Here is a 12120-nt window from a genome sequence, read left to right as displayed (position 1 = left end):
GTATATTGTCACGCTGCTTATTTAATTTATATGCAGAGTACATCATGAGAAATGCTGGGCTGGAAGAAGTACAAGCAGAAATCAAGATTGCCGGGAGAAATATCAATAACCTTAGTTATGCAGATGACACCACCCTTAGGGCAGAAAGTGAAGAAAAACTAAAGAGCCTCTTGATGAAAGTGAAAGAGGAGAGTGAAAAAGTTGGCTTGAAGCTCAACATTAAAAAAACTGAGATCATGGCATCTGGTCCCATCACTTCATGGCAAATAGATAGGGTAATAGTGGAAACAGTGACAGACTTTATTTTGGGGGGCTCCAAAATCACTGCAGATGGTGACTGCAGCCATAAAATTAAAAGACGCTCACTCCTTGGAAGGAAAGTTGTGACCATCCTAGAGAGCATATTAAAAAGCAGAGACATTACTTTGCCAACAAAGGTCTGTCTAGTCAAGGCTATGATTTTTCCAGTAGTCATGTATGGATGTGAGACATGGACGATAAAGAAAGCTGAGTGCTTTCTTGAACTGTGGTGTTGGAGAAGACTCTTGAGAGTCGCTTGGACTGCAAGGAGATCAAACCAGTCCACCCTAAAGGAAATCAGCCCTGAATATTCATTGGAAGAACTGATGTTGAAGCTGAAACTCCAATACTTTGGCCACCTGATGAGAAGAACTGACTCATTGGAAAAGACCCTGATGCTGGGAAAGATTGAAGGCGGAAGGAGAAGGGGATGACAGACGATGAGATGGTTGGACGGCATCACCGACTCAATGGACATGAGTTTGAATAAACTCTGGGAGTTGGTGATGGACAGGGAGGTCTGGTGTGCTATGGGGTTGTGAAGAGTCAGATATGACAGAGTGGCTGAACTGAATTGAAGTTGCATGAAATGTTCCCTTGCTGTCTCTAATTTTCTTGAAGAGATCTCTAGTCTTTCCCATTCTATTGTTTTCCTCTATTTCTTTGCACTGATCACTGAGGAAGGCTCCTTGCTATTCTGTGGAACTCTGCAAGTTATGAGTATGTCTTTCCTTTTCTCCCTTGCCTTTAGTTTTTCTTCTTTTCTCAACTATTTGTAAGCCCTCCTTATACAGCCATTTTGCCTTTTTGCATTTCTTTTTCTTGAGGATGGTCTTGACCACTGCCTCCTGTACAATGTCATGAACCTCCATCCATAGTTCACCTGGCACTCTGTCAGATGTAATCCCTTGAATCTATTTGTCACTTCCACTGTATCATAAGGGGTTTGATTAGGTTATACCTGAATGGTCTAGTGGTTTTCCCTACTTCAATTTAAGTCTGAATTTGGCAGTAAGGAGTTCTTGATCGAGCCACAGTCAGCTCCTGGTCTTGTTTTTGCTGACTGTATAGAGCTTCTCCATCTTTGGCCATAAAGAATATAATCAATCTTATATTGACCATCTGGTGATGTCCATGTGTAGAGCCTTCTCCTGAGTTGTTGGAAGAGGGTGTTTGCTATGACCAGTGCATTCTCTTGGGAAAACTCTGTTAGCCTTTGCCCTGCTTCATTTTGTATTCCAAGGCCAAATTTGCCTGTTATTTCAGGTATTTCTTGACTTCCTACTTTTGAATCCCAGTCCCCTATAATGAAAAGGACATTGTTTTTTGGGTATTCTAGAAGGTCTTGTAGGTCTTCATAAAACCGTTCAATTTTGGCTTCTTCAGCATTACTGGTTGGGTCATAGACTTGGATTACTGTGATATTGAATGGTTTGCCTTGGAAATGAACAGAGATCATTCTGTCATTTTTGAGATTGCACCCAAGTACTGCATTTCAGACTCTTTTGTTGACTATGACAGCTACTCCATTTCTTCTAAGGGATTCTTGCCCACAGTAGTAGATATAATGGTCATCTGGGTTAAATTCACTCATTCCTGTCCATTTTAGTTCACTGATTCCTAAAATGTTGATGTTCACTTTTGCCATCTCCTATTTGACCACTTCCAATTTACCTTAATTCATGGACCTAACATTCCAGCTTCCTATGCAATATTGTTCTTTACAGCATCGGACTTTACTTCCATCACCAGTCACATCCACAACTAGGCACTGTTTTTGCTTTGGCTCCATCTTTCTGGGGTTTATTCCGCACTCTTCTCCAGTAGCATATTGGGCACCTACCGACCTGGAGTTCATCTTTCAGTGTCATATCCTTTTGCCTTTTCATACTGTTCATGGTGTTCTCAAGGCAAGAGTGCTGAAGTGGTTTGCTATTCCCTTCTCCACTGGAACACATTTTGTCAGAACTCGCCACCAAGACCTGTCTGTCTTGGGTGGCCCTACACGGCATGGCTCATAGTTGCATTGAGTTATACAATGCTGTGGTCCATGTGATGTTTGATTAGTTTGCTGTGATTGTGGTTTCATTCTGTCTGCCCTCTGAAGGATAAGGATAAAAGGCTTATGGAAGTTTCCTGATGGGAGGGACTGACTGGGGGGGAAACTGGGTCTTGTTTTGATGGGCGGGTCCATGCTCAGTTAAGTCTTTAATCCAATTTTCTGTTGGTGGGCGGGGCTGTGTTCCCCCTCTGTTGTTTGACCTGAGACCAAACTATGGTGGAGGTAATGAAGATAATGGCGACCTCCTTCAAAAGGTCCCATGCACGCACTGCCACACTCAGTGCCCCTGACGCTGCATCAGGCCATCACCAACCCATGCCTCCGCCGGAGACTCCTGGACACTCACAGGCAAGTCTGGGTCAATCTCTTGTGGGGTCACTGCTCCTTTCTTCTGGGTCCCAAAGTTTTGTCTGTGCCCTCCAAGAGTGTGTTTCCCTAGTCCTGTGTAAGTTCTGGCGGCTCTATGGTGAGGTTAATGGTGACCTCCTGGAAGAGGGCTTATGCCACACCCAGGTCTGCTGCACCCAGAGCCGGACCTCCGCAGGAGACACCCAAACACTCAAAGGCAGGCTGGCTCAGTCTCTGTGGGGGTCTCCTGGTGGTCTGTCTACCTCATGCTGGAATTTTTTCCTCTGCCTCATGGAGTAGATATCTCCTCTTTGTGTATCCCAGCAAGCTGCCCTACCTCAGGGAATTCTCTGGCCGTCCAGTTAGGACTCTTCCCTACCAGGGTAGGGGGCACAAGTAAAAGAGGGTTTCCAAAGAGAAAGGTCCCACCGAGACTCGAACTCGGATCGCTGGATTCAGAGTCCAGAGTGCTCACCATTACACCATGGAACCACAGCCAGCCTGGTGGCTCACTCTTCCACTGCCGAGCCAGGTGGCGCGCAGCACCGCGGGCCCAGGACCCGCCTCCCGCCTGTCCCTCTAGTCACCCGCCCTGAGTCGCTTCCTCTGCGACGCCAGGGGGCGCCTGACTCGCCGGCCCGCGGGCGTCTCTTCAGGTTTGGACATTGTGGAAAGAGTTGAAATCCATTTGGGATGGATGAGTAACTTTTTGCTGTTACTAGGAAAGTTATTAGGAAAAGGTTACTAGGCTTCCCCCAAATGCACCTGTTCTACCGGCCTTTATAGAGTTTTCTGCCCTGAGGTAAAATTCCCCCCAGGAAAAAAAAGTCCCTTTCCCGTTTGCAGTTGTCCTCTTCCCGCTGCCCTGGGAGCCCTGAACATACCCAGAAGAGCCCTTAGGACTTCGTGGGATGTCCCCTCCCTGGGACCTCAGGTCCAAGGGTTTAATCGTGGGGCTCTGCCGGCTTCTTTGGAGGGGGTGGGCAGAGCGTTCTCTGTGTTGGGAATGCGATCAGAACCAGAGCGACCGCGGCCCCCACGCTGCTGGCGCCCGCGGGGTGTGGTTGGGTGTGAGCAATTTCTTCTGGGCTGTTTCCTCCCTCACCTTCCTTCTCTCTCCTTCCTTCCAGGTTCATCCACTCCCCGCCCCCCACCCCGCGTCCCCAAGACTGCGGCGGTCGCTCGGTCCTCAGAGGGAAGTTCAGCGCGGCCCAAGGGCTGCTGTCTAGACGTTTTCACTCTCCAGGCTTTTATATGGTTCAAGGGCCAGTTTTAAAGATTTGAAAACCGGCCACTTTGGAAAGCCTTTCACACCCTTCCATCCCGCCGAAAGGAATGCCCAAGAAAGAAGGGCACATGTCCAACTCCAGCCCAAGAGGCTGTACTGTCACCTGTCACCTGGGCGGGGGCTCCGCAGGCGGCGAGGATCAGGCGGCCAGGGCCGTGCGCCCTCCGTTGGGGTGTGGAGGGCCACTTGCTGGTGTCAGTGCCCAGACGTCGGCATGTTAAGACTCAGCACTCTGTTGTTTGCGTTTTCAGCACAGGAGGCAGCTACATTATCCTGTAGCTCTCATATCGTGTCCATACTCTTTTTTGCTCTGTGCGTACAGGTGGGGCAGCTGCAGAATCTCATTCCTCCTAGATCTTCACAGAGTTCTGTCCTGCGATGGTTTCTTTCAGCCTTCACCACATGCTAGTTCTCTCTCTGCACCATCTGGAGCACTGGGGCCACCCTGATCTACATGATTTCACATCCAGATTCCAGAGGAACTGCTAGGCTGGCAAAGGTTGAAGGCCCAGGCATGGAAATCACCAACTGGTCAGACTCCAGATTGGTGTCCCCCAACACTCAGTAATAATTAGCAGTTACAGAATGCCACAGAAACTATGATTTGAAGGTGTTACATCCTTTAAAAACATTAATACACATTACTTCTTAGAACAGCTTTAGGTTTACAGATAAATTGAGCAGCTAGTACAGAGTTCTCTCACTTGTGGTCTATTCTCCCTCACACAATTTCCCCTATTATTAGTATTCTGTATTAGTAAATACAGGACAGCAGAAATACCATGAGCAGGCAGGTAGTATTCCCAGTGTGAGGCTTAGCCATTGCACTCTGTAGTGCTGACCTGATTTCCACAATGTGGGAAACATGACTGCATAATTTGTGTTAGTAAGGAACTGCATTCTCACTCTCCCCTGACAATTAATGGTTAATAACAGAACAATTCAGTATATTCAGGAATTTTGGTAAATTCTTGGAGGACATTTCTGAGATGTGTTTTCCTGGAAGATAAACCTTCCAGCTCCCCTTCTAAGTCATTTGGGAAAAAAGTCTGCTGCATTCCTTTCAAATGCCAGGCTGTGAGTTGAGGACCAGCAAGATTTAATGAGGATTAAGGCCATAATCAACCAACTGGGTATACTTCCTTTTGGATCTCATTCCACTGGGACTAGAATGGATCAGGTTACTCCTTCACTGCAGAAATGCCAGAGATTTTGAACTCAGCAAGACCTGTGTGGCCAAGTGACTACCTCTCCCAGCTGAGGAAGAACAAATGTTTCTGATATGTCACCTGGCTTTCCCTCTTTATTTTTTGTAATGCACCACCAGAGGTTGAAATCTGGCTGAGAACCAGGGTTACTGAGCCAGGAAAGACCATACAGCTTAGGGGAAAAAAAAAGGAAAACCAGGACCACTACTGTAGGCATCATTTGTCACTTCTTCTGATGAACCCATCACCACTACATTTTTCATGACTTCCTGGTTACTGGACTGAAGTGAAGTGAAATTTGTTCATTCGTGTCCAACACTTTGCTACCCCATGGACTATACAGTCCATGGAATTCTCTAGGCCAGAATACTGGAGTGGGTAGCCTTTCCCTTCTCAAAGGGATCTTTCCAACCCAGGTCTCCTGCATTGTGGGCAGATTCTTTACCAACTGAGCTATCAGGGAAGAAGTTGAGACAATACTTTATTCATCTCTGTGTTCATGACTCCTGGTGCTGAGTCAAGTACTGAGGAGGTTCTCAGCAATTATCAGTCACAGTTTGAATACAAGTGTTTGAAAATTTCCAACCATCTCAACTACATTCCAATTGTACTGTCAGGGATGCTCTGCTTTCTCCCACTATGTAAAAAAGCCCCTTCTTTAGAGAGGAGTCTGCCCTACACTATCCTTGCCATACAACACTCATCAGTGTGACTCTGAGGGAGATACAACTGTTCTCAGGATTCCTCAGTGGTTCACACTGTCATTAGGAAGAGATGTCCTTGATCTACCCTCCTGCCCTCTTGGCTGCTACAACAGCCTACCTAAGGAAAGCAAGCACATTTTATTGAAAATATCCACCTCTACTCTTTCTCTCATGGCTTTGATTTTCTCAGGGAAACACAGCATTTAAAAAAAAAGGCACTCAACAAATATTTAAGAGATATTGTGTGTAAAGCCTTTCAAACTCTAAATGCAAAAGAATATTATTAATATCTCTGCTTCAGATATAAATGTCCCCTCCTTACCTTGGCCCCTTCTGGCAATACGGCAGAACTATTTAAAGTAAAGATGGATATCTCCAATTCTTCTCTAAATATCATTTATCCATCTTGGCCCACACTTACTTGGAAGGCTTCTACTGTGAGGGCAGCTCCAAGGTCTAGACAGGGCAGGTCTAGGGCAGAGCCTCAAGGTCCCATCCTCCTCCTTCTGGAATTGGTGCTCCCAGCAGTCTAAACCATCCCTGATCCAGTGTGTGGATCACCTCGGCAGGTGCACAAGTTCCCTGTGGATTAAGTTACTCTCCCAGTCCTTCCTGCTCAGCTCAGACTGCTCCATGAAGAGTTGGATGATGCTATATGTAGTCCTCTGTTTCCCTTGATTTTTCTGAACTCAACTTGTCACTTCCTTTCATTATCACCATTTCCTTGGCCTTATTTGGGTTATTCTCATCTTCCAAACTTGCTGATTTTCTTTCATTTTAGTGTGTGGGCTCAGTTGAGGCTCCTGCAGGAAACACAGAAAGGACCAAGGTCAGATCTTGGCTGCAGTTCCCAGGACACATTTAACATGCATCTCAGCCCCTCATGCAACTCTGAGAAAATGGAACAGGATGGAATTCAGAGAATTTGAATAACAAGCTTATTTTACTGATGAAACTGAGGTCCAGATAGATTAGGGGATTTTCCCAAGCTCCAACCATGCAAATCTCCAACCCCTTGGTGGCAAGAAAGCCACAACAAAGCCGTGGACACAAGCTTCTCTGTCCAAAGCACATGATACACCATTTAGGAATGCACAGCTGAATTTCAATGGACATTGAATCAAACATCAGTATTCCCACTGTTTAAACAAAACTATCTGAAAGACCTTTTCTGAGACAATTCTTTTATTACAGTCCCTTAGTCCTATTATTTATACTCAGTCAATTTTCAATCCTGGCCAACAATGGGACAAAGGAACACATGAATACAAATAAAATTTATCAAAGCCATAATTAAATAATATTTATGTGAGTTTCTGTAAAATGTCTGGCTCCTGTGTTAAAAGATCATCTTCCTGAGAGCAGGCGCTCTGCCTGCCTTATTCACCCAATCCCCCTCAAGAGCCTGCCATATTAAAAAAAAAAATCCTGCCAGATGGAATAGTCAGTAAATACCAAGTGGATAAGTAAGTTACCAGGAATAACTAATTTTTACTGGTGTTTTAGTCCCTATCATATTCTCAGTCAGATCCTGTCTCAGGTCTGTTCAGAAGCAATAAAAGCACAGCCATAAGTAAAACAGTACAAGATGCAAACACCAACACACCATGTATCAAGTCTGCTTTACATGGTGATTTCATTACCCTCTTTGAGCAGATTGATCTTATATACAACAGAGGAGAACACATAATGTAATAGAGAAGACAGCATTAACTTTGCATGAGTAAATGTAATATCATGCAGCAGACAGGCTCCAGTTACTGAGCATTAGCTACACAGGTAAAGAATATCTATATCATAGTCACTGTGGTGCTTCCTAAAATTCTCTGGAGATAAGGTTCAAGAAACTGCATTTCCGACAAAATTTCCAAGGAGACTGTCATGTAACGAAAAGGTTTGACCTCTAAACAGTATAGAATAGAAATCCCCAAAGCCCTAGTGGCAACAAGAATGCCTCAGATTAAGCAAAGCAAGACTTTTGTCAAGGTGGCCTCTCAAGGGAGAATGTCTCCTTTTCCAGGAAGGGTACCCACCTGAGGTGGGACACAAAGAGGGCCCTGCTTCCCCAGTCTGAGCTGTTAGTGCCTTCATTGTCTTTTAGGTTTTCTCCTCTGCTCTCATTGGTGGGGTATCTCAGCCCTCATATGGGTCATTTCTTTATGAAGATCTCTGTGGCTCCCAAATATGGCTGTCGCTACTCTCTGTGTCCCTAGGGCGAGCTGCAGCACCTCTACCGCTCCAGGAGACCCTCCAAGACCAGCAGGAAAGCAAATGGGAACAGGTGGGTTAAGTGGTCTGCAGTGCCTATGGCTACAAGCTGTGGAGAGGAAGAACAGGAAGGCCACTGCTCTAAAGAGACATAAGGGGACTTCCCTGGTGGTCTAGTGGTTAAGAATCCACCTGCCAATGCAGGGGACACAGTTTGATCCCTGGTCCAAGAAGATTCCACATGTTGCTGAGCAACTAAGCCCATGTACCACAACTACTGAAGCTCCCATGCCTAGAGCCCATGCTCCACATCAAGAGAAGTCACCACAATGAGAAGCCTATGCACTGCAACTAGAGAGCAGCCCCTAATTGCTACAACTAGAGAAAGATCGGCACAGAACAAAGACCCAGTGCAGCCAAAAATAAATAAATAAAATCTTAGAATACGTAAATAAAGAAACATAAGAAAAAAAGGACCTCAGTTATTTTATTCTCCTCTTGGAGAAAGAGATGGCAGAGGTAAGTTCTGGGGCTCCACAGTTCTAGGCTTTCTCTTAAGTCACCTTTCTTCAGTTGAGCTGAAAGAAATCATGACTGACAGAAATCGGGTCAATAAAGAGTGTCGCAGAGGAGCATGAGACCGTAAGGGGCAGCCCCTCATTAGAGATGGTCAGAACAATGACATGGTCAATATCAGCCCTATTAAGGTGGGGAGGACATACTGAACGATTATGTAAGCAGAGAACCCCCAAATGATCAAAGAATCACAGTAAAAATCTTGTGCTCACCTTTATGTGACTGTTTTCAAGCCCTTGTAATGTCAAGGACACCAGGAAGGGCATGTTGGAGGAATGTCTCTTTAATGTTATGAACCAAACCTCTAAAGAATACAGAGAGTACAGTACTTAATTCCACATAACATTATCCAAGAATTCATCATCTATTTCTATTTCCAATGGCAGATTTTTTGTTTTAGCTTCTTGTTCTGAGCCCAACAGGCAAGGTTTTAATATCAAGAAACATTTATTAGCACAGGGTGAACAAGGAGAGCAAAGGAACAGCTACTGTTACTAAGTTCTCCCAAAGTACTCTGAATGCAATCTTTCCCTTATTTTGACTGAAATAAATAAAAGATCTATTTTTAGAATGAAAATTAAAATTAAATGTCTCTGTTCTCCAATTTTTATTCTGCTCATGCCTGGTCATGGAGACCAGGGTAACTGAGTTCCCAATTTGGTACAGTCTGGGCTCTTTGTCAAAGGAAGTCAAGTCAATCCAACCTCAAATCTCTTCTGTGAGTCAGCTCCTTACCCTCAAAATTCAGAGCAATGAGTGAACCAAACAGGCAGCAGCACCCACCATGCAAGTAAGTGATATATCTGCACTGCACCTGGCTGAGATTACCCGAGAAAACAGAGTAGTCAAAAAATAGAAGAGAACAGAGAAAAATATGATTTAAGCTTTTCCAGGACATCACTTTAGTCAACGAGTGTGAACTCAAAGAAATCTCTCAATAAGGGGTTAGCTGTTGGCAAAGATAAATGGTAGGTTCAGAGGCTACTCAGTGTGGCAAGAGTATGGAGAAAAAGAGTATTCTTATAAATGATGGAAATATGTCTTGGTAAAGCATCATTTCAAGGAAATAGGGCAGGCATTAGCAAAATTAGATATGCATCTACAAATATACTTCTAAACTGGGCAATTCCCATTACAGGAATATATACTAGAGAAATACTTACACAGACAAAGATGGAGAAATATTTGGCCCTCTACATCTGTTAGGAGAACTATTGACTGGAACTACCCACCCTCGCCAGGCACCATAGTAGCCACTTGCGTGAGTTCTCTTAAACAGGAGGTCCTGGTAAGCAATGTGGAACTGTTAATAACAAGATACTGAAATGGAGCAGGACCATATGGTCCTTGCCCACCAACCATGTCCTCTGCCTGCCTTTTGCCTGTGGAAAAATTTAGTCAAATAATAAGTTTAATCAGAGAAATGAGAAAAGCTGAAACAAAGGAAAACAGTCTAAGGAGGTTAAGTAATAATAATGTAGTCATTAAACACAGGCAAGGACCTTTAGCTCTTTCTCAAGTGCTCAATAGATAATATTATCTCAGTAGATAATATTCTGAGCCATATCCTGTGAGCTGTCTTATAGATACCAAAACACCAGGTGGAGAAGTTAACTGCATGATGACCAGACTATATCCAGGACTTAAGCTGCCACAATTTCAAGAATTGACTGCATAGAAAGGGGAACAAGTGTACCATGGAACTGAAGATTAACTGTACCTAAAACAACCAAGATGATGCTGGTCACATCACTGATGACCAACTGATGTTGATTGTTAGAGATGACTGTGCTGTTTCTGCATGTTACTTCCCTCCACGCATCCCCCCACCCCCATCTATAAAAGCTCTCACCCACTACTTGTGGTGGGGGCAACCTTTGGACAGATGTCTGCCACCCTCCCTCCCAGTTGCTGGCATCTGAAGTAAAACAAACTTTCCTTTCCACCAACCGGGCCTGCTTATTGGCTTTTGATCGATGAGCAGCTGGACCCCTCATGCATACCTTTCAGTAACAATACCACCAGCCAGAATTTGGGAAAGGTCAAAAGGAGAAAGGATACTCCAGGCCATATGCCCTACCAACCTCCAAGAATCCTTCTGGCTGGATCCATCTTGGTTGAGTGATGTGCATGCCACCAGTAAGGACCCTAAGAGTTATTGGCCAGAGATAACCTGGAAACTAACCCATTCACCATAAAATCCGAGACTGAGAGTCACATGGCATAACAATTCTCCCGTGTTCCCTTACCCTGCTGCTCTCTGCCCAGGGGCCACTTCCTAATAAAGTCTCTTGCTTTCTGTGTCTCCTTAGACAATTTATTTCTAAGTGTTAGACAAGAGCCCACTCTTGGGCCCTGGAAGAGGGCCCCCTTCCTGTAACATATCCATGGGTTAGGCATCCAAAAATTCAACTGCAGATTAAAATATTCAGAAAAAATTTCCCAGAAAGTTCCAAAAGCAAAACTTAAATCTGTTGGGCATATTTACATAGAATTTACATTGTATTAGGTGTTTAAGTAACCTGAGATGATTTAAAGTGTACAGGAGAATGTGGATAGGTTATATGCAAGTATTATACCACTTTATATAGTGAACTTGAGCATCTGCAGATTTTAGTATCAGTGGGGGGTCCTGAAACCAATCCCAGGAGTATACTGAGATATGACTGGATTAGATATAGATATCCTCTGAAGTATTAACTATATAAATAAACACTAGAGCCAATTTCATGTCTATTAATTGGAGACCATTTATTTATAGTAATCCATTCATATTCTGGGTCTGTAGTTGTTTAAAAGAACAAAACAGATAAGAATGCTGACAGTGAAGGACTGATACAAGCTACCATGTATCGAGTGTTTACTACGTGCTAGGCACTGGCATGCTGCGATTCGTGGGGTCACAGAGAGTCGGACAAGACTGAGCGTTGAACTGAACTGAACTGAACTGAGGCACTGGACTAAATGCTTTACCTGCATAACTTATTTAAAACCTTGGGAAACCCATGTAGGAAGAACTCCTATTTGTCCCATTTTTAAGCAACAAATTGAGCCACAAAATATTCCGGAAACTTAGTCGAAGTCACACTGTAACTCAGTCAAGTTTGAACCTACAGCTTAAGATACCAGAGTGCTCTGATTTCTCGTTATAGAGATTTCCAATGAGAAAGAAAAATACCAGTCTCTGATGCCCTGAGATCACCTGACACTTAGTCTGACTGATTTCTTCTCTTGTTGGAAATAAACAATCTCAGATACAGAATATCAACTTAAGGTTTTTCTGAGACCTTGATAAAATCAATAAAAGAAGGCACCCTCATAATTTTGCCCAGAAAAAAATAAGGTCACTGGGCAACCTACAAAATCTCAAACATCTTCCTCTTTTCATAAGGAAATGACTGCTACTTCCTTACTCCAATCATAGAA

General features: G+C 44.1%; 2 non-coding genes across 2 annotated transcripts; one reads left to right on the top strand and one right to left on the bottom strand.

Annotated features, from left to right (window-relative positions):
• Nucleotides 1-3130: 3130 nt before the first annotated feature.
• Nucleotides 3131-3202, bottom strand: TRNAQ-CUG. Its single transcript has one exon. It is a non-coding gene; the product is annotated as a tRNA-Gln (tRNA).
• A 1553-nt stretch (nt 3203-4755) lies between these two features.
• Nucleotides 4756-4913, top strand: LOC122437569. Its single transcript, XR_006268377.1, has one exon. It is a non-coding gene; the product is annotated as a U1 spliceosomal RNA (small nuclear RNA).
• Nucleotides 4914-12120: the final 7207 nt, after the last annotated feature.

Source organism: Cervus canadensis, chromosome 2 (genome assembly GCF_019320065.1).
Source record: "Cervus canadensis isolate Bull #8, Minnesota chromosome 2, ASM1932006v1, whole genome shotgun sequence".
NCBI classification, from domain to species: Eukaryota; Metazoa; Chordata; class Mammalia; order Artiodactyla; family Cervidae; genus Cervus; species Cervus canadensis.
Note: the sequence above shows the minus strand (reverse complement) of the source record. Positions and strands in the feature narration are given on the sequence as shown.